At 40.9% G+C, this 27532-nt stretch overlaps 1 protein-coding gene across 3 annotated transcripts in view; it reads right to left on the bottom strand.

The window, feature by feature from the left end:
- Window positions 1–27532, bottom strand: part of dmd (dystrophin) — a 301323-nt gene that overhangs the window by 270266 nt on the left and 3525 nt on the right. The gene's annotated exons all lie outside the window — the stretch shown is intronic.

The following is a 27532-nucleotide window of genomic DNA, read 5'->3' as shown; positions in this document are numbered from 1 at the left end:
ATCTGTGCTCCCGACAAACCCAACCAGAACACATGTATGTCGTATTATAGTATTAACAGAGCACTTAACAATAATCCCCAGTAAACACATGCATGCGCAGATACGCAGACATGCTGAGGAATGTCGTATCTTGGACACCACCGCCTGTTGTTACATAGAGTTTACTACTCAACAGCATGAAGACAGCGAGCAGCAAAAACCCATCAAACTCTGCGGATTACCAATCTTTCATCAAGAAGCGTGCACAGTAGCGTGCACCCACAGCTCAGCTGACAGGCACGTCTGCTGGACTTCTTCAAATAAAACACGTTGCACCTAAACGGTAGGACGACACACCTTTAAGTGTCCGGTGAGAATTTCCACGCATCCCCGCGGAGCATCTTACCTGAAAACGACACATTTTAGCCCGTCGTCATCTTAGCAGCTGTTAATCCCGCTGAGGCAGCCGCTGAGCCGCTGTGTCGCTCAGCACAGCTGAACAGGTGAAAGGCGGAGGTCCTCTTCAAATTTCCCAAACCGCTTAACCGAGCCTGTTATTATCCAGGTACCCGTGTAATCACCTCTGACGTAGGTGTGCCAGCATCTGCGTCTTTTTATTAGTAGTAGTATTATTTTCTGTGCTGTTAAGCTTTGCAGGAGGACTACAGTGAAGAAGTGCGCGCTAGTGTATCCTGTCGATCAGCCAGTCCCGGTGATTTACCCGTTCCTTGACAGCTTCCCCGTGTCACTAACAGTGGCCGAGACTCCTCCTCTCTCACCGTCTGGCGTGGTCCGGTATATAACGGAGGCTCTTTCTGTCTGCCTCTCTCTCTCTCTCTGCTCGTCGGAAGGTAGCTTTTCCTAGGAGAATGAGGCTAGGAAACTTAGTTCACCAAGTTGTACCACATAGTGATGTAATGAGGTGAAGGTGAGCAAATTTCACCTGCAGACAACATTCCATGAGCATGCGCACTGCATGTAACATGTAAATCTGCGCCACCTGGCTATGCCATGTAAAAGCTGTGTATTCCCAAGGTTTCCTGTTTCTCAGTCAGCAGATGTTAGAGAAAAATATGAGAAATTACCACTTTTGACATTCATGGTACATTACAGGGCATTTTTGACTCTACATTCCCTTTGGACATGAAGACAATCTTTTTTGGTTGTACACCGCAGAACTGGTCTAAAAATGATACGTGTCTGTTAAGAGCTTTACTTGTTGCAAGTAAGAAAAGTATAACTAAGAAATGGTCCCTGCAAGATATACTGACCTTGTCATTATGGTGGGAAATTACGCTGGAGATTTATAGGATGGAGGAGGTGGCAGCTCATGTCAATGACAGGGTGGGTTGGTTCCATTTGTGTTGGGATAAGTGGGTCCTATATGCCAAAACCCATGAGCCGAATCTTCTTTTCAAAGCTTGAAACCACCAACCGAGCTAACTGGTCACTCCCGACTGTTTTGTTTCCTTTCCTCGTTTTTCTTTCTCTTTCGTTTTGTTTTGTTTTCCCCTTGTAAATTGTGTTGATTAATGCCTGTAATCACCTTCGTGAAGTAATAGTTTAGAAATAAAGAATTAAAAAAAAAAAAAGAAATTACCACTTTAGTCACCTCTTCCACTGGCATTTTGTGCGCACCCAAGGGCTAAATATTTGCTATCTTACTTCCTGAGGAAGTTTTGTTCCAAATGTAGAAAAAACCTAAGATTCAACATTCTGCTAGTAAATATTTGAGGTTTGATATTAGTTAGCTGAATGGTCAACTGGTTGGTAGGTAGCTTACTGTCGTGATGGATGGTGTTAAAGTTTTGCTTAAAAGGACAGAGGATTGCATTACCCTGTTTGTATTTTGACAGCTAACAGCTCTAATGATCAGCCACAGTTAGTTTTGATTTCTTCTTCACATTCTGTGAGGATGCGTGTGTATGGAATGCCAGGACTGCCATAATGAATTAATTAAATACACCATTAAATAATTAATTAAATGTGGCAATAATTAATTAAAATTGGAATTAATTAATTAAATAAATAGTTATGACACATGTAATTAATTATTTATGTATTTCACATTTTAATTAATTATTGACACATTTAATTAATTATTTAATGATATATTTATTTATTTCATTTTGGCAGTCCTGGCGCCTGGCTCTCATCTTGAATTAATTTTATCTGTCAGCCTCACCCATCAAACTCAGGGGGCGGGGTTAACGCTGATTGAGTCAAAACCATTGCTTTGGCCTGGTGGCCATTGTTTTTAGCACACAACAACCAGCATGTGGAATAATTAGAATTATTTATTTATTTATTTAAATTTTTAAATTTAATTTAATTTTTATTTTATTTGTTTATTATTATTTAATTATAATAATAATTAATTAATTAGATGTGTCATAACTATTTATTTAATTAATTATTTCCCATTTGAATTAATTATTGCCACATTTAACTAATTATTTAATGGTGTATTTAATTAATTTATTATGGCAGTCCTGGCATTCCATAGGTGTGTACATGTCTTCAAACTATTTCAAAATCTCAAAATTAAGTAGTGCAAGGTGTTTTTTTGTTCTTTCACAGGCTGACCCTCTGCTCCCTAGACTCCTGATCCATGTGTTCACAGGTCTGTTTCTGCGACCGGCCCGGCAGCTCTCTGCATTCTGAAACATCAGGAAGAGGAAAATCCCGCATGATGGGTTTTGATATTGGGAGCTCTAAATGGGATGAAACTTGAAATGAGGTGCGACTGACACAGTGTTAGGTTATGCAATTGGGTGACCTGATCTCTGCACAGCCCTGAAAAGTGTATTTTTCTTCCCATGAATAGAATATTAGCTCATTTTGTGGGTCATCTGCTGCATGAGTAATTGGCTAAAGGGCTGAGGGTGAACACATCCTAGACAGAGCAAGAGGAAGAAAGGCACAATTTGAAAACCTTTGAACTTTCAAGGAAAGATACACCAAAGGTTTTTATTTAGGGTTGTTTATGAGTTAGTCTCTGGCTTTAATGGTTACAGTTCATTATTCAGTAAAGTGTTTTCTATATCAGATATATGGGATTAATGTTGGCTTTATACGAACTGAACAAGATGGGATCGAATCATTTTTTTATTTAGCCTGAAATTCTTTTCATGGATGATTTTCTTCCCATGACTGTCTGAGTAAATAAATGCACAAATAAATAAGTCAAAATGAATTAGAGCAGCTGGTAGAACAGACTGAGATCTCTGTCAGTAAAACAAGGAAAACTTGCTTTAAAATTTTTGCTCCGTCCATTAAAATTGGCTTTCTTGGTTTGTCCACTCACAGCTGAAGTCAGATTTGTTGCTCTCTATTCGGCTATGATAAATGCACTAATTCTTACATAGCACTTTTCTACTGCTTTATGCCCAGTGTTGGGAAGGTTACTTTCAAAATGTATTCCATTACAGATTACAGATTACATGCCCCAAAATGTATTCTGTAACGTATTCCGTTACGTTACTCAATGAGAGTAACGTATTCTGAATACTTTGGATTACTTAATATATTATCATGCTGTTTACAACTGCATGAATGTACTATTGCTGTGATTTATTACTGTTACTGAAGGTCCGCGGCTCCGAACCGTAGTAAAGGGACCTCTGGCTAATACGGTGGGTTCTGTGTCGGCTCGTAGCTGAAAACTAGCTTTACTTTGTTGTCTGGGTCAACTTTGCTAGCAGAGACAGAGAGAGGCGTTGAAAGGCTGCTCCAACAGAACTTATTGTTTTTGGAGGAAAACACGAACACGGTGTACAGTCGAGTCTTAATAGCTTACTTACAGCTGGGCTTGTCAGGCACTCTTCTTGGCTGCAGTGGTTATTATTATATTTACATGCTTCCAGCTCCCGTTTCTGCTCGATGACAGCTCGTACTTTTCCTTTTTCTCCCTCCCTCGCTCACAGACACATAACGGGTATGGCAGTCCATTCTCCCTGCAGCACGGACTACACTGCCCATGATGCTACATTCTTTAGAGCTATACCTGTAGCATTCTGCCTGTTAGCTTAGCACAACAACAACAAAAAGGCCTCTCTCACCCAGGAAACACACAGAGAGAGAGCGTCACCCTGTAACCATGGCAACCGTAACGCTGCCGCCTGGAACAACAGAACGTAGCTGTCAAACAAAACCCGAACAGTCCTGACCCGCCACAATATGAAACAGGGAAGTACCGCCGTGTAATCCATTTATTTCAACAAAGTAACTGTATTCTAAATACCACCTTTTTAAACGGTAACTGTAACGGAATACAGTTACTCATATTTTGTATTTTAAATACGTAACGGCGGTACATGTATTCCATTACTCCCCAACACTGTTTATGCCTTATTCACCCACTTCTATGTTTTTAAGTGATTTCTATCTACTATTCACACACATTCATCACAGAGCAACTTGGGGTTACTATCTTATTTTAAATGGAGACTGGAGTACCCGGGGATCGAACCACCAACCTTCCATTCAGTGACCTGCTCTACCTCCTGAGCACTCCATATGTGTATGTTTAAAAGTCATCCTCTTTCCTCCTTCTATAATGCATTTTCTGACTGATATCACATATCATGTCCCATCAAAGTGAACCAGTTTGACATACAAACAGGACAAAACACCACTTTAATGCTTTTAAAGTGCAAAAATCTGCATAATTCAACATGAAAACGACAGGAAAAATGTCACGTTTTATTGTAGAGATTTTCAAATTACAGCCAGCAATTAACTACAATGCACCCTCTGCATTACACACATACAATGGGTCTGAAATTAATGAATCGATGATGTGTTTAAAGTGCACACTTTCAGCTTTAATTCAAGGCTTCAACAAATATATTGCATTAACCTTTCAAATATTACAGCTGCTCATTACACAGTGCCTCCGTGTTTACGAACATAAACAGCCCTTGACCATTGGCAGCCAGTGACCACAACAGATTTGCATTTGTCATTAAATGCTGATTTTCATCCTTTGAGGTGCTTTGCCAGGCCTTGCACTTGCTTTACTTTCTGATTGTTTTGTTTGCTATTTCATTTTCAGCAAGCGAAAAATTATGTTCAGTTGAACTGAGGCCAGGTGACTGATCTGTGATTCTGGTTTTTTATTGCTTTATGAAGGTCTTGGGTTACTTTCAAGGTATGCTTGGGATGCTGTCCATGTGTACTGTGATACACCAGTCCAGTCAGCACATGGCTGGATCAGGAATAAAGCATAGGTCTATATTCTTAATAACTAATCATAACCAAGCCTTCTGTTTATTTTTGCAATAATAAACCCCACCTGGATTTATACATCCCTGTGGTGGCCCCACCAGCCACCCTTCAGTGTTAGTATTTAGTTTGGTTCATTAAGTTTCACAAATATATTTATATATATAAATATATATTCACCTCTTGATCAACACCAGATTTTGGAGCCCCTCCTGGACCACAGTGCATCTGTCATTATAAAATAATCAGTAGTCTTGGGCTACTATACAATGATCTGTTCATTAATGATTTAAATGAAAAACTGAATAATATATGTCAACCGTTTGGGAGGTTATAAATCACTTGAGTCACTTTTTGCAGCACACCAACTAATCCTGTGAAGGAATCGGAGGTCTTCTGTGCTCTCCCCAAAAAATATTCACAACACCGTGGAGGGAGGACCTGTTCCAGTTCTTCTTCAGTGGTATAAATTTCTGACAAGTGGGGCTAAACTTTGTGGTCTTTGTCTTTTTCCTCCTACCTGGCAACTCCATATTCAACACGTTTTATCCAGTATTTTGCCTCGCTAACTGCTCAGTTCGAGCTGTCCTGCAGACTCCTGATTACTCCCAGGGAAAATCTTAACATCCTCAGCTCTGCCACATCTAGTTCAGCCTCCTCCTCTACTGGATCACCCCAGCGTGCTGCCTCTCCCCTTCTGTTCTTTCTGCACACAAATGAATGTCGCAGCAATTTCACGAACAGACACATCCTGAAGTTTGGTGACGACACAGTGATCTTGTGGGGGCGAGTCAGGCCATGGGCAGGTTATAGATGATTTTGTGGATTGGTGTGATGAGTCCTTCCTGTCACTAAATGTGTCAAAAACTAAAGACATGATTATTGATTTTAGGAAGTCCTCTTATAGCTCATCATCCACTATCATTAACCTTAACCCAATTTCCCTGGGGATGAATAAAGTATTATCAATCAATCAATCATTAAAACTGCTGATTGGGATCGTTGAGAGTTATAAATATCTAGGTGTGCTTGACCATAAAGAATCTCATGCTGATGCCACTACTAAAAAAGTTTAACAAAGACTGTTCTTTTTAAGGAAAATGAGATCTTTTAATGTCTCATCTGAGATGTTGTCTTTGTTTTATAGAAGTTTTATTGAATCTGTGATGTCTTTTTGTATCAGTGCCTGCTTTGGTAACCTGACGGTGAAGAATAAGAAGCGATTCGGTCTTCTGGTAAAAACTGCTAGCAAAATTGCAGGGCGCTGGCAAGATGGACTTTTGGCTATTTACAATAAAAATGTGCTTAGAAAGGTTCTATTGTTAAATGTTTGAACCATCCACTTCACAGTGAGTTTGAGCTGTTTTAGAGTACCTGTGAGGAAGACCAAAAGACTCCAGGTGTCTTTTATCCCTACTGCATCCTGTCTCCTAAATGGCAAATAACCATCTGGGGATTTTCTATTACTATTATTGTTGTTTTATATTATTGTTTTGTTTACCTTTATCCGGCTGCAAAACTAATTTCCCTTTTGGGAAAATAAAGAATTTGAAATGAACAGCAGATTGAAGATTGGTGTAGTGACCTGTCCTGTATTTGCATACAACAAAGGTGTCTCACCATCTATCCCAAGGCCTCCCGTTGTCTTGATGCATGCTCAATCATCCAGGTAAGTAAATCCCAAAAGGTTGACTATGTTCATCTGGATGTAACATTTTGACCTCCCAGCCCATTGTTCATTCACTGGTGCTGGTTTCAGTCATCATGCAAATGCACTGTTTATAAGGTTGGGGAAACCTGCAGTTAGCTGAGACTGAAGAAGTCACCTGATGATGACGAAACGTTTCTCCCACTGAAAACGTCCAGATGAACAGAATCAAGCAGTTTGAGTTATGTATCTATTCCTCTATTAAACTAGCCTTTTCCATCATAAAGGTTGTTGCCCAGAGTATTGTCACTGATTGTTTTATTATGGCAAATGTGCATGACTGTCATTCATAATTCATGTCCACATGAAAACACATTTTCTGCCCTAAATCAGAAACATTTGGTTCTAGTAGAATTCAACCTTATGTGCTGTTGTCAAGCACATTTAAAATAAAGTGTTAAAACTTAACATATTAACTCAAATACAGCTGGAATGTCAATTTTTCCTCTGTTTTCAAAGTGGCATTGGTACCCATGTATTAAAAAAACAAAAGCTTAACAATTTAAAAGGTGTAAAAATAGGATACCAATACGCAGAAACAATATCTGAAGTAAAAGAATTAATGTGCAAAAATACAATGGCTCCCATCTTTTACTCTTAAACAAGGACAGTTTATAATAAGCAGCTGATGCTACTACTGTTCTCTAATGTAAAGGCTCTTTGAGTGCTATAAATTTCCTCTGTTCAGTAAAGATAGAAAGATCCTGTGTATTTACAGCAACATTGGTACTACTGTGGCTTGTACAACATAACTCCTGTAAGATGGAGTTGTGGTCAAGCTTCTTTAGAAAAAGCACGTCTTTATTGAACGTTACTTTGACATGTACAGCTCACCTAACCACTGTTGTAGGCCAGGCACAGGCCCTCAAGCAAGGGAATTCCCCAATAGCAGCAGCCTTTACACTATAATGTGGCACAAAGCAACAATTGCGCCGCAGTAGCTCAAGGACCATAACAAAGAGCCCAGAATTTACCCAGGCACTAAATATCCAAAATCCTAATCCTGTCAAGAAAATATAGAAACAAGTATAATTGTATGTAGTTGCAATATTGCAGCTAATAGCTAAGAGTTGAGTTAAAACATTTTTTGTGTGTGTAGTTGTGCTTTACTTACCCCTAGAGGTGGGAATCACCATACATCCCACGATATGATATTATCACGATACTTAACGCACGATACGATATTATTGCAATTTTTAAAAATATTTTGCGATATTCAGATTCTGTACATAAAGGTAAACTTTATCAATATTCATTTTATCTAATAACAAAGTCTCACACTCAGTCTTTTATTTTATTATTATTATTATTATTATTATTATTATTATTATTATTATTATTATTTAATTTATGAAAACTATGCAGCCCCTTCAGCAACTGAAGAATTTGAAAGTAAATTAAAACAAAATATAATTTTACATTAAATAAAAAAGTTTTAAACTTAATTAAAATAAAACATGTCTTAAATTAAAATAAGTAAACTGTCATGTTTATTGCTGCCATAAACAAGTTAAACACATTTGGACAGTGAAGGAATGTCAGGATTCTTGCTCAGAAAAAGGATCAACATGCTCTGAACTCAGAGCACAAAAACCTTTTTTGTAACAAAGTATCGATTTCTGCTGTCCCTGTATCCATACATTATTAGCAAACAAAATATCACCATGCTACACAGTATCAATTTTTTCCCCCACCCCTACTTGCCCCCCTGACTGCGTTCAAATGATCCCCCAGAACAAAAAGGAGGATCATAATTTCATTCTGAGTGTGGCTGCTTTACTCAATTCACTCTTGCCAAACCTGAAAGTACAAAACAAAAATACTACAACACAGTGCATCCTCCCCAGCATGTGAATGAGCCTGCCTTAATGACAGAAAGCTTTGAGTAGGCGTGTTCTCAGCCACGAAACATATGTCTTTATTTACAGTGATCACGAGCATCGTTAGCCATAGCCATTAGTCAGCAACCAAGATCCCTGCAGGGAAGGGCAGGGATCTTGGTTGTGGTTGAGGTTTGTGATTGGTTTGACGATGACTTCCTGTTGTGTGAAAATGCATGTGTGTTTGTGTCTCTGTGTTGGCAGGGGAAATGGATAGGAACACAGCCGGACCAGCTGGCTGCAAATCTCTGCAATCTGCTGCTTAGTTAAGCTGGCACACACACACACACACACACACACACACACACACACACACATACATACACACACACACACACACACACACACACACACACACACACAAATGCACGCATTGGATAAATACTTAATTATATTCACTTATGTACTAAACAACAGTTAAAAATAACATTTAATAAAAAGGCCAGTCCATAAATGACCACAGAAGAGTGACTAACAGCAGAAATGAAGGGATTTGTGTAATTTGGCACTGACAGCCACTGTACACACTAGCTCTTGACCCACTAGTGAAACCAGTCTCTGCAGAAAAGCAAAGTCATTTGCTGGTTATTAAAATAATTTATTACAACTCTCAATATTCTCTTAATTAAAATTCACTTATCGCAGTTGGGGACTTGAGAGCTGGACTATTAATGAGAGCTCCACTGAATGCATGTATAGGAATATGTGCATATGTAACTATCCAAGCATTCGTATGTGTGTGTATGAGTGAGTGTGTATACAAGCACCCATGTGCCCAAACATGGCTTTTAATCACCAGTTTTCTTGATTAAGCAATACTGTGGGGCAATTCGTTTAAAAAAAATATTATATCCTCCATGAGGCAGCCGAAGCGTCTGGACTTCTTTAAGTTGCTTGAAGAGGTTTCACCTCTCATCCAAGACGCTTCTTCAGTTCTAAGGTCAAATGGTGGAGAGTCCCAGATTTAAACCTAGTGGGAGTTTCCCCCCACAGAGGGACAAAAGGACCCCCTGATGATCCTCTAATCGCCTGAGCCAAGGTGTGGAACTGGGTGTGGGTCCCAATCAGCCAGAGTTTCGGGTGAGTTCATTGTGAAACCTGGCCCCACCCTATCATGTGATTTCCTGAGGTCAGATGGCCCAGGATGTGAGTGGGCGTTAAGGCGTCTGGGGAGGGAACTCAAAACTGGATTATAGATGGCAGAGAGTTGGTGTCGTAAACCACCGCCTCTGTTCAAAGATGGTCGCTCACAGTGGACATAGATGCTTCTTTCACTCCTCTTTCAAACCATCTGTCCTCTCTGTCCAAAATGTGAACATTGGCATCCTCGAAAGAGTGACCTTTGACCTTTAGATGCAGATGGACTGCTGAGTCTTGTCCTGTGGAGGTGGCTCTTCTGTGTTGTGCCATGCGCTTGTGAAGTGGCTGTTTGGTCTCTCCAATGTAGAGGTCTGGGCATTCCTCGCTGCACTGTACGGCATACACCACATTGTTAAGTTTGTGTTTTGGAGTTTTGTCTTTCGGGTGAACCAGTTTTTGTCTGAGTGTGTTGCTGGGTCTGAAATGCACGGGGATGTCATGCTTGGAGAAAACCCTCCTGAGTTTTTCTGATACACCGGCTACATAGGGGATGACAATGTTGTTGCGTCTGTCCTTCTTATCCTCCCTCGATGGTGTCTGATCTTCTTTTCTGTGCCTCTTTGCTGACTTTATAAACACCCAATTAGGATAACCACATTTTAAGTGCTTCCTTTACATGTAAAGGAAGCACTTAAAACAAAACTGGTTCACCCAAAGACAAAACTCCAAAACACAGACTTAACAATGTGGTGTTTGCTGTACAGCAGCGAGGAATGCCCAGACCTCTACATCGAAGAGACCAAACAGCCACTTCACAAGCGCATGGCACAACATAGAAGACTCAGCAGTCCATCTGCATCTAAAGGTTAAAGGTCACTCTTTCGAGGATGCCAATGTTCACATTTTGGACATTTTAGACAGATGGTTTGAAAGAGGAGTGAAAGAAGCATCTATGTCCACTGTGAGCGACCATCTTTGAACAGAGGTGGTGGTTTACGACACCAACTGTCTGCCATCTATAATCAAGGGGCTGCACTGCTGCCCCCCTCCTCAGGGGTCTTGACTCCTAGACCAATGCTAGCTGTCAGCCTAGCCCCCTGAAATGTCCCATCTCCTTTGACACAGGTCTCCTTCCACACCCCCTGAAGGCCCCCTTCTTCGGCGATGCCGACTACCTCCTTGGCAGGACTGCTCCCCCTCTGCTGCTGGTCTTCTGGGTGGCCCCCTTAACCATCTCCTCTATTGGTCTTCAGGCTGGCCACCAGAATTATCCCTTAGCTGAGGTCCTTCTTCGAGTTGACCCCCTGACCTATCCTTTACAGGCCTCAGGATTGGGCCACTTCCAGAGATGTTGTCCCAGGTGTTTGGAAATATTAGCCTCCCTGTGAATCTGCACTTGGGTCCTCATTCACCCCCAACATGATGAGTAAAAGAAATCTTACAGGTAATTCAGTTGTGGCTTTTCTTTACTTATTAAAAGCCTTTTCCCTCCAAAAGCACCAGCTGTGATTCCTCTAGAGAACAAGCAATTAACCTGTCTAATTTTCATGTGACAGCCTCAAATCAAGTGAACTGCGCTGTGTTAATTTTCACCATACTGAACTTCTGGGGCACCAAGTGGAAAATATTAACTCCTCTGTTTCAGGGTGATAAGTGGAATTATCAGTTAAGGAATAGGCCACTAGAAATCTTCCCCTGTGATTTAATTAGTTTAATAAGCATGTAGCTTTATATAGAGTATCTACTAAATTATAGTGGAAATTAAGATTTTTTTTGCATAGTGATTGCTAATAGAATAGGAGAATGCATCAAATGTTGGCAGGTTGCCTTAGAGTAGTATTATTTTAACCAAATCTGAAGAGGTGCTGCACACAGCAGTCACACATTCTGTTCTTTACAGGGTGGGCCATTTATATGGATACACCGTAATAACATGGGAATGGTTGGTGATATTAAAGTCCTGTTTGTGGCACATTAGTATATGTGAGGGGGCAAACTCCTCAAGATGGGTGGTGACCATGGTGGCCATTTAGAAGTCGGCCATCTTGGGCCATGTGACACATCAAACTTATTGGTAATGTCACAAGAAAAACAATGGTGTGCTTGGTTTCAACGTAACTTTATTTCCAGTGAACTCTCCTGTTCCGGCTCATTCGTCAACAAATCAGCAAATCGGCAGACTGCTTCCAGCAATGTGCAGTTAGGACCTTCCAGGACTTCACTGGAACATGTCTGGGGTGGGAGACATTTGTTTTAATTTGTCACAGAAGGGTTAGTGTACACTTTCACCCTAACTCACCCTGTAAGCTGGTAAGTAAACTGAAAGTGGTTGAGAACATGTTTCGCCTGTAAGCTAAGTCAGGAAAGAATCAGTCTCTCCAGCACCTTCATGACTTGTGACATCAGCTGGTCTGAAGGGGTGGCCTTCTTTGATGTCACTAACCATGACAGTCTTCCACAGCACTGGTACCTAACTGTGATGCAGTTACAACCACACACAGTGGTAATATCAGTGTTACAATAGAGTTATACATAACACCCAGTGTTGGGGAGTAACGGAATACATGTACCGCCGTTACGTATTTAAAATACAAAATATGAGTAACTGTATTCCGTTACAGTTACCGTTTAAAAAGGTGGTATTTAGAATACAGTTACTTTGTTGAAATAAATGGATTACACGGCGGTACTTCCCTGTTTCATATTGTGGTGGGTCAGGACTGTTTGGGTTTTGTTTGACAGCTACGTTCTGTTGTTCCAGGCGGCAGCATTATGGTTGCCATGGTTACAGGGTGACGCTCTCTCTCTGCGTGTTTCCTGGGTGAGAGAGGCCTTTTTGATGTTGTTGTGCTAAGCTAATAGGCAGAATGCTACAGGTATAGCTCTAAAGAATGTAGCATCATAGGCAGTGTAGTCCGTGCTGCAGGGAGAATGGACTGCCATACACGTTATGTGTCTGTGAGCGAGGGAGGGAGAAAAAGGAAAAGTACGAGCTGTCATCGAGCAAAAACGGGAGCTGGAAGCATGTAAATATAATAATAACCACTGCAGCCAAGAAGAGAGCCTGACGAGCCCAGTTGTAAGTAAGCTATTAAGACTCGACTGTACACCGTGTTCGTGTTTTCCTCCAAAAACAATAAGTTCTGTTGGAGCAGCCTTTCAACGCCTCTCTCTGTCTCTGCTAGCAAAGTTGACCCAGACAACAAAGTAAAGCTAGTTTTCAGCTACGAGCCGACACAGAACCCACCGTATTAGCCAGAGGTCCCTTTACTACGGTTCGGAGCCGCGGACCTTCAGTAACAGTAATAAATCACAGCAATAGTACATTCATGTAGTTGTAAACAGCATGATAATATATTAAGTAATCCAAAGTATTCAGAATACGTTACTCTCATTGAGTAACGTAACGGAATACGTTACAGAATACATTTTGGGGCATGTAATCTGTAATCTGTAATGGAATACATTTTAAAAGTAACCTTCCCAACACTGATAACACTAAACACCACACATATTTTTCTTTCTTTCAATATAGGATTTAATTTACAATAAAGAATTGGTTTTGGTTTAGAATTAATTTACTTACACAATCACATAATACTGTATTCTAAAATAAGTGCATACATTTTAGTTTACGCTGTTATGCACATGATTTAATCTTTTTTTGTTTCCTTGGTTGATGAGCTAAGAGATAAAAAAGGGGCAAAGCAAGCCTATATGGACACCTGCAAAAGTCCCCCCCCTCTTTTGGACTTTAACCTGTGCCTGCCTTCCTTTATTGCTCGGTCCTTCACACTAACCTTGCATCAGGATGCCAGACAGCTAGGCAGCAAAGGACTGATGGAATCTGGTCTGCAGCTTTGCCTGGTGTAGTTCCATCAGCTGCCTCCTCACCTGGCCAGCCGTCACAGTCACATGTCAAGAAAGGTGAATCTGAAAGGAGGATGTGGGCGGGGTGCTTACCCGAGCCCAACACGTATGAAGGGACATGTACTGTTGGTTTGTTTGATGGCTGAGGTGTTGAGATTGTGTTGTGTGAGGAGGTTCAAAAAGGGCCCAGTGCTGAACCTGCTGAAAAACAAATTCAGCTCCGTGGCTTTATCCAGCGTGCCCATTTGCTAGTGCTGATGTCTTTGAGGTTGGCGATCAATCAGCGTAATCCTCCTCTACGTTTGATGTTCAGTTGGAGATTGGTCTCAGCCACTCCGTATCTTTACACTAAGCCAAGCCTTCAGTTCACACTGTATACTTCTCAACTCATCCATTTTCCCAGGTCTGAAGATTTTTCATTGAGGAGGGTGACCAGTGACCTTGTGATCCAGAGTGATGTCATCCCATGAGGACACAGAGCATGTCTCTGGTCGTGTCCAAATTCATGGGCTGCATCCTCCTGAGGACCCGACCTTCGCGGTTTACGTGGGCCGGGTCCTCAGAAGGTCGGGTAGGCCGGAAGTAAACGGCCGTGAAATTGGACGGTCTAGCCTTCTGATTAGCGTCACCGCTGTCTCGGTGGAGTTTAATAAACTCGGCCGTCTGCTCCTTGCTATCTGCAATATAACAGGACACTGGTGTAAACTCTCGACCATCTCACACTTCTGTTTAATCAGTTTTCTGTTTGATGTTTATTCAGCTGTGTGAAAATCAAGGAGGAACCCACCCGGGGGATTAATAAAGTTTTATTTTATCTAATCTAATAAGTTTAATCTCAGCCAAACCGATTTACTCACGAACAAATAAAACACTGAAAAAAGCCCAACAATAACATTTTTAGGTTGTCTAAGTGACTTATATATTACGTTTAACCCGAGTAGCGAAAGTCCGCGGTGATCTGAAAATGATGTGCCGGGAGTTGTGCCGTTCTCAGCGGCTTCAGTGACCCTCGAGCTCCCGGCGAGCTATCGAGCTGGTGTGTAGCAGATGCTCCGAAAACGTCGAAGCACTTTTGCAAATATGTGATATCTTGATAAACGAGCAGATATTTGATGTTTACACAGCTACTTTCTCGCCTTAAAATATGTTAAAAGTTTGTTTTGTGACCCAGAAAGATTAGTAAGAGTAATTTTAAAACTTAGTAGCGGCCGCCATTGTTGGAAACTGGAGTTTGGCTGGGCGGCGCTATGAATTCTGGGATATGGTAGGCCACGAAGGACACACTGACCCATCATTCAAATTCGGGGAAAAGGAGGACGCATTTGTCGGCTGCATTCGGAGGAGTCTACGAATTTGGACAGCCTTCGGCGCGTCGCTGTGACGTAATCGGTCTACAAATGCGGCCTCAGGAGGATGCAGCCCATGAATTTGGACACCACCTCAGTGTGGTGTGAATCCTCCAGGGCCTCACTGGCTTCCTCACTTCACCTCCTCCAAGACTTGGTGGCAACACTGACACTATGGCTCAGCAACGGTCATTGTACTTAAAGAAAATAAACTTCCTCAAATAGCATATTTTATACATTGTGGTGTTCCCCGTTTCTCCTTTCAGTGTTATGTTGAAAAACCCTCCCTCTCTGATTCAAAGACATGGAAGAGCAAGGAAGCTAATTATAAACCAAGGCTAAAACAGGAGCAAGCTACTGCTCCACTGAGCTTAGGGTTATACCCAGATGCTGGGGGAAAATTAGCATAGTCACACACACACACACACACACACACACACACACACACACACACACACACACACACACACACACACACACACACACACACACACACAGCCTCAAAGTGATTAGACCTGCCCTGGATGTGAACAGCAATTACCTGCAATCAGAGCTCTGCCCCTCTTCTCCCACCTCTCCCGATCTTATTCGTTGCTCTTTCATCTGTGTGTTAGTCTCTCACTTTTTTCTTTTATTATTTTTAAAGGCGTCCCCGGGTGTTACCAAGGTAGATTAATGGGCTAGAGAGTTTATGTCTAGCTTAGTGTCAGAGTTTTCTGTGTTACAACAGTGGCTCTCTTTTTATTTAGCAGTTCTACTGGAGTTTTATTGAAGCAGAACAGAACTTAAGGGTGCATCGGCAGGAAGGTGGAGGAGAGTCCTGATGCAAGACATATCACTGATATCAATCACCAATTCTTAGCACAAGTGTCACAAACTTCTTTTTTTGCCTCACAGTGTTGTGGCATGCTCCTTGGGATGGCTATAGCTCAGTAAGTAGAGTTAAGTTTGTTGGTTCGATACTTGGCTAGGCTTCCAAGTGTCCTTGGAAACATACTGAACCCTGAGTTGTGGGCTTAGATAAAAGTGCTTGTATTAATGGGTGAATGAGGCAAGCTGAGTGCTCAAGTCAAAAAGCGTTAAAACGAAATAAGTCCATTTAACATTTAGAATAATAATAATAATACATTTTCTTTATAGGCACATTTAAAGACCCTCAAGGTCACCTTATATTAGTACAGCAAAAATAAAAACATATACACAATTAAATAAAGTAAACAAATAAAATAACAACTATAAAACTAATAGACTAAGACCAACTTATAATGAAGAGAATAAATTCTGAACAGATGGGTTTTGAGACGTGATTTAAAAGAAAGAGACTTTATAGTCCAACGATCTGGTGGAAGTGCATGCAAAGGTGCCATGGTGGTCAGATGAGCAGATGGAACGGGGAAAAGAGAAGGTGAAGAGGAGCGGAGTGAACTGGAGGGTGAGTGCGTACGGAGAAGATCAGATAAGATGGATCAGATGGAGGAGCAAGGTTACGAAGGGCTTTAAAAGTGAGAAACTGGAAATTGATACGTTGGTAAACTGGAAGCCAATGGAGCAGTTTAAGAAAAGGTGCTATACATTCAGACATCTGGGTCAGGATATAATAACAGAAGCTGCACCATTAGTTTGCTCTAAACTAATGGAAGTTTATGGAGAGATTTATGGTGAAGGTACCTGGAGGTTTGACAATATGGCATGATGCAGAGAAGAAAGTACGAGTGTTTCCTTCAGCAGACTGAAGAATAGTAGCGTAGGAAGCAGATTTAGAAATAGCTTCATTATAATGTTGTACATGTCCTTATGTGCAAGTCGAGATTCCCTAAAGAGACATTCCTGCTTTAATCCTAATGTTAGTGATTCGTGCTCCATTGCTTCTGACTTTCTCAATCTTCTAGAATCTTAATTTTACTCAAATCCTTTAAAAATCAGCTGAAAACGCATCTAATCAGACATCTGGGTAATGTTTCTGGATTTTGTGATGTTTTTCTTGATTCAGGTGTGTTTATGTGACCGTGTTTTTTAATAACATTATGTTATTAACTATCTTACTTGCACACCTCGTACCTGCCAGTTGTTACACATAGATTTCAGGTTAATATGGAGGAACAGTTTGTAATAAAGCAAACTGTTGGATAAATCCTGCGCTCCACTTAAGGATTAGTTATCAACACATGGTTCTTATTTACACTTCTCTCATTTCTCAAGCCGAGCTCATACCATAATGTTTTGTTAGTATAATTATTGCTTCCTCATTTTTTGAGGGGCAAATTTGGCTGTGCATTGTAGAATGCTGTTCATTAATGAGATGAACTAGTTTATACACGTATGAATTATAAATTAGCTCCATTTGGATATGGCCCAGTCTGTCAGAGCTGGGCTTGATGTGTGCAGTCTGCCTCTGCTACATGGCGACAGATTGCAGTTCCACAGGGTTCTGTGCTGAGACCAGATCTTTTTTAACATTATAAATTATTCCCTTATGTAATAATATTAATAAACACTTTGCTATGCAGATGATACCTACCTTTATTTACTCATCATGTCTAACCAGACACTTATTTTAGATAGCATTGCCTTGGCTCCCAGTAACACTGAGGAATCTTGGAGTCATTTTTAGTCGTCCTTCAGTGTCACATTAAACACATGAGAAGGATGGACTTCATTAACACTGCTAAAAGCTTGTTCATGCGTTTATTACTTCTGGACTATTTTTCATTTCCATCTGGTCACTTTAAAGCTCCCTGAAAAGCCCTCAGTATCAGTCAGAGTACTAACTGGGACAGGATGACACACTAGATTTCCCTGATCTTACCTTTTTCTTCATTTGCTCGCAATTAAATTCAGAATTAGTCCTTCTCGTATTTAAAATCTTGAACTATCATCCCCCCATCCTTAAAGACCTTTTAGTACCTTATGATCTTAACACAGTACTTTACTCTAAGGCTGCAGGGTTAGATTGCAGGTTCCCAGAGTTTTCAGTATACTGGGAGGTAGAGCCTTCAGCTACCAGCCCGTCTACTTTGAACCCAGCTCCCAGTCTGGAGATACTCTCTCTCTACTTTTAGGCTTCTTTCTGTTAAAGCGTATATTCAGGGATTTATCAGGTAACTGAACTCATCCTGTAATGCTGCATTAGGAAGTGTCTGTTGGGGGGACTTCCCATGATGCACTGAGTGTTTCTTCTTCAGTTACCTCTTTTCACTCTGTGTTGATTCACTACTGTATGAAATCATTAGCAATAATTAACTTTGGGCTCGTTCTCCTATAGTTTTATCCTTTGTTTCTCGGTTCTCTTTCCTCTCACCTCCAACTGGTCACAGCAGATGGCTGCCTCTCCCTGAGCCTGGTTTTGCCACAAGTTTCTTCTTGTGAAAAGGGAATTTACTGCTAATTGTGACAATATTTAATGCTGAAAATGATCATGTCTTTATTTGTAGTTGATATTGAAATGGAGTGACGGTGCCTGTGTTTAGAAATATAGTTAAAACTAACTATCTATGAGAACTGTGCTCACATACCATTTTCCCCATTTAGGAAACCCGACCCTTAATATGAAACAATTGCAATAAGAGCTCAGCATTAGACTCCTACACTGAAAAAAAGGCCATGTTGGATTTACTTGATTCAATAGTGGACATTTGTTGCACACAAATGTTTTGCTTTGGCAGAAACCTAAACAACTGAGTTAAATCAACACAACTTTTTCATATTCAGTAAACCTGTGCATTTTGTGTTCATAAAACACGATTGAAACATGTTCAGATGAAGTAAGTTGAGCTCTTGGAATATTTTAATCCTTCACAATTTTGTCATTTTATTTCAACACTATTCAATAACTTTTACCCCAATACTACTTGGTCACTTAAATACTACATGTTGTCTTCATATTACATAATGTTCAACAAAATCTACAGTCTGGTTACCATAATAATTGAATGGATTTACAATGACTACCATCCTCCGGGTTGCAGGAGGGCTGGGAAATAACCCTGAAGTGATAGGTTACGAGGCAGGGTACACCCTGGACAGCTCACCAGTCTATCACATAGAAACAAACAACCACGTGCACTTACATTCACAGGTAATTTAGAATCACCAGTTAACCCTAACTCTAATAACTGCATGACTTTTAACTGTGGGAGGAAACCAGAATACCCAGAAAGAAGCCACTGCAAACTAGCCAGAATGTGGATTTGAACCCAGGACCTTCTTACTGTGAAGCAACAGCACTAACCACCATGCCAACAATCTAGGAAACACAGGAAAGCTATGATTCCCTGTATTTGATGCAGAATTTTTTTGTTTTTGTCCTCGACAGGTTAATCCACAATAAATAGCAATAACATGCACGTGGTGTGTGTGTAGTTCTCTGCCTCTTATAACTCCAGTGACTTTCCTGCAGTTTGAAATCTTGTGCGATCTTGTGAATTTCATGAGTTCAGCAACTAACCACTCTTACTAGATTGTATCGTGTCATCTCAACAAGAACAAATTAAGTTTTTGAATTCCATGCAAATCCTACATGATTTAATTACATTCATAGAAACATGAAATTATTGTGTTCAAATTACAAGGTAGACTTTTTTAATGTAACAACCACCCAATTTACTTTTTTTGGTATACCAAAAAAAGTAGAGGTGGCTGCTCGACTTGACTGAGATAGATGCCTTCCTGAAACCACGATCCAAAGAGTGCGAGACTGAAATCCCGTGCAGTGTCGCGGGATTTAACATTGCTATATTATTGACTTACTTCACTTGAACATGATATGAACAATTTAATCTACCCTCTCTGCATATTACGTAGTTTCTACACTATATAGTTACACTTAACTTTAAAGCATGAGGCAATTGTGTTAAATACACGCAAGATGCTTACGTAAATCCAAGAGCTGGCCAATCCCTTTTTTTCAGTGTAATAATAGATTAGGTCTCATTGCTCTGACACTTTGTGACAACGTGGCCAGGATTGAATTCATTTACCATTTGTCACTTAAATATATTGTTCATTTGTCTTCTGTTGTCTTATAGTCAATCATAATGCTTTAATGTAGACACTGCACATGTAACCTTGGCTCTGCATACTATCCCGGGTGTGTTTGTGGTAGCATTGGTTACATTCATTACAGTAGTGCAAATGTTCTTAACCCTTTAAGACCTACCATAGAACCAAGTCCACCAGAGCTTATATTATATGTTTACATGCTGTGGAGCCATTTTTGGAAGCATTTCAAGTTGCTATACATCAATACAACCATTATAGCCCAGATTTTAATAATATGTCTGCATTAAGTGCATAGTAATTACATAAATTGCAAAAAAGTGCAATAAACTACAAAGAAATTGAAAATCGTTTTTGTTTTTTTAACATATATTTCTAGTTAGAGAAATTTAAGAGGCTTATCCCTCAAAACTGTAAATACAAAAAAGTTGCACAAAATAGTTTCCCACCACAGGAAATTTATTTTGAGTGTCTTCATAGTTTTATTTTTGAAATACACCAATTTTCATACACTGCAGGAAAAACGAAAATAAATATTATAATGCAAATTTGCAAAAAAGCAGCATATGCATCAAAATAAACTATTTCCAGCAGTGCAATATGAGTCCTAAGCATCCCAGAAACCACACAGAAAGTCATAAAGTCAAAGATAACTTTTAAAAACACCAGTATAGGCTCATGAGGCCCTGATGGTAAAAAACTACATTTCCGCGAAAATGACGTCACTTCCGGTTTCGGGCAGGTCATGGCGGACATGCGAAAGTTCGCGCTGACGTCTAATCAAACATAGGAAGTGTTATGAACAGCTTGCTGCTTACGTTTTGCTACCTCACACACTTAAAAAGTGAAGAGCAAAAGAAAAATCAGAGTATTTGGCCTCTAGGATCCTTTTAACACAACACATGTTTAGTGAGTGACACTATCTGCTTACCAGCTCAGAGACCCACATTCACTGTTTCCCATGTTTAACAGTGATTACAAAACTCGTTCTTTATCGCCCTCCCATCAGCTCATGCACCATCTCCAGACCTCTGAGCCCCTCCATTTAAGGAGCTGCGGGGGGAAATGACTCATCTCTTCCTGTCTGGTCTTTCAACCTTTGCCACGACAGGCCTCAATTTATTCTTCATCTAAAATCTTCTTGTGGTCCCTTCTGACAAATCTTGGGCTTAATCGCTTCCTGTTTTCTAATCTTCACTCATTCATCCATCTTTCACTCCTTTCTACATCCTTTCATCCATTCTCCTTTGCCTCTTTCACTTACTCTCTTTTCCCCCTCACTGGTTTATTTTCAAAACCATCTCTCCCATTTCATCTTTGCTTTCATCTCCCCTGTGACACAATTTTAAGGAGCTAAAAATAAAAACATTGCTGATGTGAGATGAAATGTGAGGAACTGAGAGGGATTAGAAGTGTTTGGTTTGTATCTGACGCCACTGTGCAAAAAAGGGAGGACATAATAGTAAAATAGAAATGAAAATAGAGCATAATGAAGACACCACAATATAAGCAAACAGTAGAGACTGAAAGCTAGATTAAAAAGCGCCTATCTGAATCTGAATCAGCTGTCTCCTCTAATCTGAGGAGCTGTGAGAGCACATACAGTCCTCAGTCAGCTAATACATACTAATACTGTACATATACATATATCAGAAGTTTTTAGCAACTGTCAGCTAGTTTAAAAAGACTATAATATATTTTATTAAATCAAATATTCTTCATACAGAGCCAAAGGACACATAGCATTTGGTTTTGACAGGACATTTAAGACGTCTTCTGACACTTGTCTGATTCTGGGTCATACGGGCAGCTGAGTAAGAAGAGGTGACCACACCTCCCTCTCCACAGCCACACCTTCAGCTGTTTTAAAGGTAGACTGCAAAGTTACCATGCCACCCAAGGACATGATATCTCATATCGTCTTCCAAAGATACTTCATCCTGTGATGCATAAAACAAGGATTCAAGAAACCTGAACCAGAGATATGTGATATGTGAACCCCCCCTCTCATCCTGGATGAGTCCCTGCTTTCTTCTGTCTTCTGTCTCTACAAGCAAAATATCTTTGGGTTTTGTTGCTGCTATCACAAGCCAATTAAATACCTCACTCTGATTTCTAGGGTGATTGTGGCTCTGGTCATCCACTAATCAGAAGACTGGTTGTTGGAGCTCCTCCAGTTGCTGCCTGTGCATTCAATGTTGTTTTTTCTCTGTGTGTAAATGTTAGATTTACACACAGAGAAAAAATCAAGAAGAAACATCAATGAGGACAATAGCAGAAAGTCCTTTCAGTGACAAAAGTGAGAAAAGCACCAGTCCACATGGCTCACATTTTTCCATTTTGCGGCAGATTTCAATGCAAGACACCCTACGAGACCACCCATCTCCCATGCTACAGTTAGCAAACTGCTTGCTAAGTTTGGTGAAACTGGTTCAGTGTTGGATTTGCCAAAATGTGGACGCAAGAAAACTGTCACTAATGAAGAAACATCAGTGGCTGTCCTAGCTTCATTCAGCAAGAGCCCACAGCGTAGCACTCGCCGCATGTCACTGGAGAGCGGCATTAGTCGAACATCCCTTCGGCAGATATTAGCTACTCACAAATGGCACCCTTACAAACTCCAGCTACTGCAGCATCTCAGCGAGGATGACCCAGATCGGCCACAGAATTTGCAGAATGGGCAAAACAAAAATTGGAACAGGACCCTCAGTTCACGCAGAAGATTTTGTTCAGTGATGAGGCAAACTTTTATGTGAATGGTGAAGTTAACAAACAAAACCACCGCTATTGGTCTGACACTAACCCACATTGGATGGATCCCCCCAAGACTGATGGTTTGGTGTGGTATATGGGGCACAACGATAGTGGGTCCATTCTTCATCAATGGAAACCTCAAGGCCACTGGATATTTGAAATTGCTACATGATGATGTGTTTCCCTCTTTATGACTGAAGCTGGCACTTTTCTTGAGTTTTTCCAGCAAAATGGAGCACCACCACATTATGGGTGCCAGGTCCGAGCATTCCTAGATGAACAGTTTCCTGGAAAGTGGATTGGTCGTCGTGGGCCAGTTGAATGGCCCCCAAGGTCTCCCGATCTGACCCCCTTAGACTTTTATCTTTGGGGTCATCTGAAGGCAACTGTCTATGGTGTGAAGATACGAGATGTGCAGCACCTGAAACTACGGATACTGGATGCCTGTGCTGGCATTTCTCCTGCGGTGTTGCTATCAGTGTGTGAAGAGTGGGAGAAGAGGGTTGCATTGACAATCCAACACAATGGGCAGCACATTGAACACATTTTATAAGTGGTCAGAAACTTGTAAATAACTCATGAAAGAATAAAGTTACGTTGAAACCAAGCACACCATTGTTTTTCTTGTGACATTACCAATACGTTTGATGTGTCACATGGCCCTCTTCCTATTGGAAAAACAAAAGTTGTATCCAAGATGGCCGACTTCTAAATGGCCACCATGGTCACCACCCATCTTGAGGAGTTTGCCCCCTCACATATACTAATGTGCCACAAACAGGACTTTAATATCACCAACCATTCCCATGTTATTACGGTGTATCCATATAAATGGCCCACCCTGTAGATGAGCTGACAATGAAATACTTCTTAGTTGATAAAATTGAAAATAAGGTTTTTATCCATAGCGACAGACATTGTAATGCAATGCCTGATCAAGTGAGGATCTTGTTTATCACCACATATTTTCAAGCATTGAAATATTTGCATTGTTGCAGCAACTTTCCAAACGAGAATTCAATAAGATGAAAATGTACCTTATTTAAGGTCTCACACATATCTTCTGCCATCTGACACACATGCACACACTCACAAAAAATATTCTGACAACCTAGGCAAAAGTGTAACCCTTTTGGAAAGATGTTTTCCTCTGCTTCAGTGAGCTGTCTGTCAGAAAATTTTTTCACCCACTTGTCAACATCCTTGGTGTGAGTCTGGTATCCATCTGCTGGCTGCTGAGCACACACCCTGTAGTTATTTCTGATGCAGTTCAGTTACATTTTGACCAGTTAGACTAAGTTCCTCATCAGGTTCACCTCCAGCCTTACAGCTCGCATTATCACTCCTTAAGTTTTGTTGGTTCTTTGCTCTTTGCGATCGTGGCTCAAGAGTTGGGAGTTCGCCTTGTAATCGGAAGGTTGCCGGTTCGAGCCCCGGCTTGGACAGTCTCGGACGTTGTGTCCTTGGGCAAGACACTTCACCCGTTGCCTACTGGTGGTGGTCAGAGGGCCCGGTGGTGCCAGTGTCCGGCAGCCTCGCCTCTGTCAGTGCGCCCCAGGGTGGCTGTGGCTACAATGTAGCTGCCATCACCAGTGTGTGAATGACTGGATGTGGGACTAGAAAAGTGCTATACAAATACAGACCATTTACCATTCTTTGACTTTGAGCTTGGATTTATTGAAGCTTGTGTTGCATGCTTCTTCATCCTCACTGGGATGACACTTTTCTCTGGTCTTGCTTCCTGAGATTTCAGTAATTATTTGACCAGATTTGTTACTTCATCTAGGATTAATTCATTCTTTAGACACTGAATCAGCTGTAGCATCTTCACTATCCCCCACCACAAAAATATTTTTCCTTTCCATTTCTTTCCATCATATTCACCTCACTCATTAGTGGCAGCACCCGTGATACCGCTTGTCATTTTGGCCAGTGGTCACTTGCAGTTTAAACAAAAAGGCACGAGGCTGGAAGTAGTAAATTCATACATTTACTTGTGGTCGGCGACATAACCGGCAACACTGAGGCTTCGAACCTCGCTTCAGACTCTGTGACGCAGTGGACCGGAGCTTGCTTTAGTTGACATCACTGATTACATCTGAACGACTTCACTGCTGTTTTAAAGAAAACAATAAGTAATACACTTCCCTGCCATGGCCTGTATGCACGCTCACCATGCAAGCCGCTGTTGCTGAAGAAAAAGCATGTTCTAAGTTTTAAGTTTGCTGAACAACATTTAGACAATGGGGCTGATTTTCAGCATACAACACTGCCACGCATCATATAACTGGAGGAATGATGAATGGAAAAATGTATCGAGCAGGGACGAAGTCGGAAAAATAATTGGCCCTGGCAATTTTGGGCCAGACGGCCTATCATGATTTTATTGCATCTACTTTTCTTTTCTTTGTCTATCTTAGTTTTTCAGCTCCACACTTTCACCACTAAACTCTGTTCTACATGTTGCACGAGCGCACAGTGAAGGTAGCGGAGGGTTAAGGATTTGATTGGGCAATACAGTATTGGTAATGAAAATGAACAAATGGACTGCTGTCACTGCTTGAAGGGTTGCTGTGCACCAGCCCTACAAATTGACCCATTGGCTCAAATTAGTGTTGGCCCACCAGATTACCAGTCAAGCTTTAGTACCAATAAGATAACTGGTATAAAAAAAATCTGCTTCCATTTGTAGCTCATTGGTAGCGCAGGTCGCCTACTAACTGGAAGGTTCGTGGTTCAAACCCAGTTTACTCCAGTCTGCATGCCATATATGCTTGGGCAAGATACTAATGCCATGTTGCTCTCCATACTTTTTTTTAACTGCCATTTATTGACCGAAATCTTTACAAAATTAGACTGACCCATCTGGACACAATTTGATTACCAATCCAGCACTAGTTTGTGGTGAACTTCAATCTTCTTTTAACCTGACTGATCAGTGTGAGCCCTACCAACAGCTGTCAGCACTACTTCTATCTGAATGGTATACAACCTCATTTGGAAAAAAGTATCCTCCTACTAACCCAGAAAGGGTTTTTTTCTATGAGCAAATGTGTGTGTCTGTAAAGAACTGAGCAGGAAGTGAGTTCTGCTGGGATCCTAGACTACCAGACTCATTACAGCATCCCTACAGACTCACAAACATGCAATCAGTTGCTCCACTCCACCAAACCCAAATCCTCCTTCTGCTCTGTAGAGCCCCACAGGTTTGCCCGCACACAAACATACAACTCATACAATTAACCCTTCACCAAACCCCAACTGATTGTGTGTGCATGAGTTAATATCCATCACTCCCCTACTTACCTACCACCAGAGATGGGCAGTAATGTGTTACGTTAATGGTTAATTACTGTTAATTTCCCTTAAACAGGTTGTGTTACTTCATTACTAAACTGTGATTTTGTTTGTGAGAGTGTCTCATAACAACGACGTACGAGCGTGCGATGTCCGTGGCAGCAACAGACGTGTGCAGATCAACAATGGATAATATATAGAGTGCGGGGGAGAGTGAGACCATGCAGCGTTTAAAGCATGGAAGTACTCACATTACTTTGAGTTTGACTCTGTAAAAAGTGACAAAACATCAGCATGGGGAGAAAACGTCTTTCTGCTGTGGCACCGGGCAAACCTCCTCTGGCCCCACTCCTGCTAAACAGGTGAAAATAGATTAAGGAGCGACAGGACTGAATCTTTGATTTTATTTATTTTTTGCTGCGTTTTACTTGCATCCATTTGAAAGAGCAAGCAAAACACAAAAAATTATTTTATTTTATATGCAGAAAAAAGGTTTAAATGTAAAACTAATTCATTCAAGTCAGAGACTGTTGCATATAATTTCATTTTGCTTGATGCAATGTGCATGAAGTTAAAAGATTAAATAAAAAAAACAAGTTTTAAAAAGAGACTTTTTCATTTGATTAAATTTCAGAAGATGGCAGCTGTCTTTGCTGCCATCTTCTGTCCATAAATGTTATTACCTGAACCCCTGACTCAATTTTTCAGTCAAGGAAACGTACAGCTCACTAGGGTGACTCAAACTCACAGACTGATCTTTTCTTTTAATCTCACTAAGCTACCTCAGACATATACTGAGTCATCAGCAACACAACCTAATGTTGACTTGGGGGAAAAAGTAGATACCCAGCAAAAAAGTTTTATGCTCATTTTTTTCTGTAGCAAAAACACTTATGAGGATCGACCCAGAAGGATGCTGGCTTCGAGGCAGACCGGAGAAAGGGTGGATGGACAAAATCAACGAAGACGTTAAGACCGTCAGCGCATCACTTGGCCACCTCCTAGGTGAGGTTAGGGCATGTCCCACTGGAAGTAGGCCCCGGGGCAGACTGGTGAGATTATACCTATTGGCTGGGGCAGGAACGCCTCGGTGTTCCCCTGAATAAGCTGGAGGTGGTGGCTGGGGAGAGGGAGGCCTGGGCCACTCTGCTTAGGCTGCTGCCCTTGAGACCTAGTGTTTGATATTTGGAAGAAATTGGATGGATGGTTCTTACTTTACTCTTTAACTTATTTTTTTTGTAATTAAAAATCTATTAATATAGTATCCATCCATTCTCTTTTGCTTATCCAATTTAGGGACGTGGGAGCCCATCCCAGCCATCATTATAATTTCCTTCGGGATTAATAATGTATTTCTGATTCTGATTAGGCCAGAGGGGGGTACACCCTGGACAGGT

The sequence above is a fragment of the Neolamprologus brichardi genome, chromosome 23 (genome assembly GCF_056152115.1).
Source record: "Neolamprologus brichardi isolate AB-2024 chromosome 23, ASM5615211v1, whole genome shotgun sequence".
NCBI lineage: Eukaryota > Metazoa > Chordata > Actinopteri > Cichliformes > Cichlidae > Neolamprologus > Neolamprologus brichardi.
This window is presented reverse-complemented; position numbering and strand designations above follow the sequence as displayed.